The sequence below is a fragment of the Pteropus alecto genome, unplaced genomic scaffold (assembly GCF_000325575.1).
Source record: "Pteropus alecto unplaced genomic scaffold, ASM32557v1 scaffold185, whole genome shotgun sequence".
NCBI lineage: Eukaryota > Metazoa > Chordata > Mammalia > Chiroptera > Pteropodidae > Pteropus > Pteropus alecto.
Genome location: NW_006438088.1, coordinates 7,452,128 through 7,458,052, shown reverse-complemented (window position 1 = coordinate 7,458,052; position 5,925 = coordinate 7,452,128). Strand labels below are relative to the sequence as shown.

General features: G+C 37.3%; 1 non-coding gene across 1 annotated transcript; it reads right to left on the bottom strand.

The window, feature by feature from the left end:
* Positions 1–2,201: 2,201 nt before the first annotated feature.
* LOC112482606 lies at positions 2,202–2,342 on the bottom strand. The gene has a single exon (XR_003047360.1). It is a non-coding gene; the product is annotated as a U4 spliceosomal RNA (small nuclear RNA).
* Between the last annotated feature and the right edge of the window lie 3,583 nt (positions 2,343–5,925).

The following is a 5,925-nucleotide window of genomic DNA, read 5'->3' as shown; positions in this document are numbered from 1 at the left end:
TCTTTGTTACTCCTTTATTCTACACTAATTATTCACCAACTCTTTGAAACACATTATTGCCCTCGGGTTAAGAGCATGGGGCTTCAGAGTAAAACTGGCTGAGATTTTTATCTCTAAAAAATGTAAATCAGATCATCTCTCTCTCTCTTCAAAACTTCTAAATGTTTTTCATCACACTTTGAATAAAATCTCAACTCCTTATAATGGCCTGCAAATATCAACATAATGTGGCCACTGCCTACCACAGTTCTTAAACAAGCCAAACTTGGTCCTGTTTCAGGACTTTTGTACATATTTCTGGATCTTTCTCTTCAGGCAAGTGTCAGCTTAAATTTTACCCCTTGGCGAATACTTCCTCACTACTCTTTCTAAATCAACTCTTTTTTCTCTGCCAGTCCTTCTCTGTCAATATCATGGTTTTTTTTTTTTTTCTCTGTCTTCCTGGCACTTACTAATTTCTATAATCACCTTGCGTATTTATTTGGTTTCCTTGTTTATTTTCCTTTTCTTGTCCCCCAGAATGTAAACTTCATGAGAGCTGGAATCCTAGCCCTACCACCCAGACATATGGTATATGGTAGGTGCTCAATAAATGTTTGAATAAATGAATGAATAAATCCTTCCTCCATACTTACTGACCACATGACCATGAACTAATTGATTCCATGGGCTTTCATCCTTATCTTTACAATGTGGTTAGCAATTCCCATCCCATCGGGATTTTGTGAGAGTTGAATGAGCGTACATAGGTAAAGTGTCTAGAGCAAAGTGGGAAGTAGAAAAGGCACACAATAACTCCCAGTTGGGATTATTATGATATGCCAGTCTTTGAAAAGGGCCATGGGAACACAGAGATGATTCTAACACAGCCCTTTTCCCTAAGTGCTCAGTAGCTTTGTGTGAGTGGAACAAGGATTAGAGAGGTTGCATGTTTTGGACACCACGCCTCCTCTGCCCTCTGAACCTCTTCTGAGAGCCAGACTCTCCCCAGGGCTCGTCACACCCAGTGGTTGGGCTGCGTTCTTTGGCCTGATTATCCACATTGCCTTGTCTTATTGTTAATAAACAGTCCAGGTGCACTGACAAACCCAGAGATAACAAAACTAACCTAATTCTCTTTTATAGATGGAGCTATTAGGCAAGTATTTCTAGGTATTTCATAGAGACTTAGTATCTCTGGGATTTTAGTAGCAAATATGACAAACTTTTATAATTTTTGGGGGTAAATATTATAGATAAATGTGGGATTATGTCTCTTTGGCATTAATGACTATTTAATTAGATACACCTAAACAATTCCCAATATCTTCTAAGATCCAAAACCCACTCTTAAGATTACAAATTATAATGAAGATTCATAGTCAGAAGACTGAATTTCCAAATTAAGAGGTCTGTATAATCAGTTTTGATCATGCACGGGTGTCTAAATTCATTCATTTCCCTATCAGTCAGTCTCTGTCACATTATCCTGGAGGGTGATGAGCCCCTGAGCTCTAGTATCTCTATCTTCTAATTAATTGAACAGAGTAAGAAGGATATAAAATGATGTCTGTAGCATGATACCATTTTAATGAAAAATATATATTCACGCATGGAGGAAAAATAGCAGATGGACATATACCAACATGTTAATAGTAAAAGTAAAATTTTAACCTTTTTCTATGTTTTTCAAACTGTGCCATTTGAATACACCTGATATTATAAAGTAGAAAACAGAGTTATACAAATCAGCTCCACACTTACAGGAGAGGGGAGGGATCGTCAATGAACTTTTCACATTGGGAAAAACTAAGGGGCTGAGCTACCTGTGAATCCCAGTGAAGCAGCAGCTGGGGCATGGACCACAGCCTCTAGAAACAGGTAGAATATGTACTCCTGTGGCACAGGTCTCTGTTCTACTTTCTAAGAAGCTTCTTTTGAAGTTAGAGGGAAATAAACTTTGGCTTACTTTTAAGAATACGTTTCTAATAAGTATAGCTGAGAAAGAGTGACCATTTTGTTAAACCGTAAGCTTCACATTCATAAGCAGCCTTTTTTCTGACAGAGGTACTAGTGAGAGGATCGCTATCCTGGGTGGGTATTGGTTGAGATGAAGTCTAGTGTTGCTTTCCTGGCTAGAAGCTACAATTATCAAGCTGGATACTTGTTCATTACTCTCAGTATCTCCATGAGATGTGTATTGTTTTTATTCCTTTCCTCAGTCTTCCTAGAGACTATTAAAAATTGCCAGTGCTGACTATATTTCAAGTCATCATGGCAGGGTACGAGGAAAAGTTTTCAATTAGCAATAATCATACTGTGAATACATTTCATTAGCTATGATACTGCCACTGCGCAAAGCTAGTGTATTAGTTTTTATCCATGGAGAAACTGAAGCTCAGACAGGTTAACTAATTTTCTAAATAACCTAGGTCTTGTAAATTTCTAATCTGGGACTTGAGATTATATCTATTTGGCTCCAAAGCCCTATACTTCCTATTATGTCATGCTACTTTCCAATACTGTGATTCTGTACTCATAGCCTTGCTTTCTCTTCTTTTCCTTCTGCACATTTCCTCACATCTTTTCTTTAATTTCCATGACTTAGGCAACAATAGCATTTGGTAATATTTTTGGCTTTAATTTAGTATTGACATTGAAGGGCAAGGAAAGCAAAGAAATAGATGGCTAAGTCCTGGAGAGTAGTATCATTACTTATTTTTAACATAGTATCATTAATTATCTTTAACATAATTAAAGAGATTATAATTAAAAAAAAAAAACTTCCAGTGATAAGTGTTTAGAAAAATCTTAAGATTAACTGTTTAAAGATCACTCTTTTTACTATTAAAACATATAGTATGAGGCTTTCAGTAAGAAACTTATGAAAGACAATTGAAAAACAAATTGACAGTAAAAGCACATGACTCGGTACTGTTCTAATTTTAGATTCTCCAAATTTCATTTATTTGCAGTATACAACTTATGCTTTTGTATACAATTCTTAATTCTTTGACAATGATTAATCCCAAGTAATAGTTTCCTGGCGTATTATTCACCAGGCAGTAGCTCCTAATTAGGATGCCTTGATCCCCTGGAATGGTATAAGTTAAACACAGCTCCCTGGAACATGCGCAAGCAGAGCCCATCCTACACGTGCATTAGCCTGTCAAAGTCCTCTAAGTCAGGATGCTCCCACATTAGAATTATTTTGCTGCAGCAACCAGTTCAAGAGGGGCCGCTATATGGGATCAGAGCTAAGGAGGATATGAAGGCTCGGGTGAACTGATTCCTTGACAACATGGAGGTCTTTATCTTTGATTTAACACATTTGTCAAGCTCAAAGTGGGGCAAACCCTGGAGGTACTATTTACTATTCTAGGCTTTTATTTCCTCTGACTGCAACTTTATCATCTATAAAATGGGGTCATAATAACTATTCACAAGAGTTTTGAGAAGGTTTAATGGTTAATGATACAGAAATAAGGATGTAGAAATAAACAGGGAAATAGGAGTAAAAATAATGTTGTGGAAATCCCTCAATCAAATCTCTGCTTCACAAATCTTTGTGTTCGATTTTTACATTGGTGAAACATTTATGAAGTATTATGGAGATACAGCCCTAGCATCAGTATCTTGCTTGGCTCACAAGATCTCTCTTTCAAATTGAGCAGCCTGAAATAATGGCCAAAAAAAGCCTATGGGATTACACATGAAAATTAAAGCCAACGGAAATAAACAAAGCTCCTTAACAAATTGTAATCGCTATTTAATCATAATCTGGGAAATGTACTTTTGTACTTTATTACAGCCATGTTGTCCTTTAAACTATTGAATTTTATCAAAAGAGCACGACACTTGAAATGCTTTAGATTGAAAAATAACACATTTTTCAACTATTCACCTTGTCAGTGTCAGATTGGCAATGAGAGTAGTTATTAAAAACCTTAGCTCTGCTTTCAAACAACAAATGAAGTAAAACAAATCGCTTCATGAAAGAAAGCTAGCCACAACGATTAATGGTCAATAGTATGTATAATTTATTCTACCATGGAACAAGGAGCAGAGATGTTTGAAAATGACTGTTTATCAGTTTATTTTATTTAATAAATGATAGTTATTTCCTACATTAAGTAAAACTCAGTCTACTTATCCAGAGCTCATATTTAAGTCTCAAAATCACTTTGGCTGAATAATCAGAAGAAGCCATCATTGTAGACCAAAACAGGGAGATTTTTGGTAAGGATTCAGTGACATGGTTATACAGAAGACCAAATGGATTTGGTTAAGGCTGGATTACTTACATAAAGTCCAAAGATAAATTTAGTTGAAAATTGGTCACAGGTAGCCTTGCAGTCTCAAAGGGCATTTCTGACTAGACAAACAGCGTCTCCCAACATCCCCTCCACTGAAATAAACAGCCAAGTGTTCCCTCGCCACAGGCTGGGTAAATACTAACTAAACCGTCTGCCTCAATGCCAGTAGGAGCAACACTCCCTATTTTTTAGCAAAATATTTTTCCACTCTGGCCATCCAAGAAACTCTCCAAATCCAATACATTTCAATAGACTTTTAAGGCTTCTCTATTTTTCTCACTATTTATAGCTTTCAGATGTTGGCAGGTAGAGAACTACATTTTCTTCAGAATAAACTTATAAATGGCAGTGATGCAATTTCATCATATGCCCCACAGTATTAAGTATTAAAACAATCCTTTTTAAAATGAATGTAAACATTGACAAAGACTAGAAAACGAAATAAATTTCTTGCAGATAGTGTCTTAAAGGTCATATTTATACTGTGAAGAGTTTTGTTGGGCAAGGACACTGGGACCTGGCCCAGAAGGAAAGCACAGGCTGTCCCAGCTAATGTGTGGGGACAGTCTTTGCAAGCTAGAACAAAAGTCCAGGATGCTACGATCTGCCCCTTCAATGAAAGTAGGCTGATAAGGGCATAAAGGGAATATGAGATTGCCTTAATGTGTATAAGGTTAATGAACTGCAAAGCATTTGCTAATACAATACCTTACTGGTCTTTATAACAATCCTGAGCAATAGACAAGGCTATTATTCACTCTATTTTAGGAATAAGAAAACTCATTTTTAGAGAAATGAATTAACTGAGAAGTTCTGTGGCCCGATTGTGCAGAGCTGATACTAGAAGCCAGATCTTCTGCAGGCTAACCCTGTTTCCTTTCTTGATTCCATACTGTTCCTCCAAGAATTCAGCCCACAGAGCTTTACAGTCTCACTGGGAAGACAATCTATTCACATGAAAGAGTCAATGAATAACAAGAAAGATCAATTAAAGAGATTTGTTTAGAGAATGGAAGCCAGTGTTCTACTTGCTAGGAAAGGATTACATTTGGCTGATTAGGAGGTGATAATCTGGTACAATTGAAATGTGGAAATGTTGAGTTTAAATACCCAGTTTGGTCTCTAGCCAGCTAGTTGACCTCTGGAGGTCTCATCTGTAGAGCTATATGGCCCCCCTGGGGATTGTGGTGAAATAACCAAGGATGAAGCCCCTCTGGGGCCATGTTAGAGAGAGCCTCTAAGATTTTCCTCAAGAGCTCCCGCACCAGGATTCACGGTGGAAGCAGTACTTGAATAGGAAGACTATAGCTAGACAGACAAGGTAGGAGGGAAATCATGACAAGGAAAGATAGCCTGAGAGAAGTTATTGTGTCAAGGGCCGGATTGTTGCTTATGTGGGACAGTGAGGAGACATTTGATAGGTAGGTGTAAAAACCAAATGTGCAGCAAGTTCAACAATTATTAAACCAATCTTATCCATGTAGTCAGTCTGGACATTTTAGGTTAAGGCTTACTCCACTTATCAAGATAGTCATCCTGACTTTCCTTTCTTCCCTCTCTCCCTTCCTTTCTTCCTAACTTTCTCTTTCTCTCTTCCTTCTCTCTTCCTTCCCTCCTTCCTTTTTTTTCC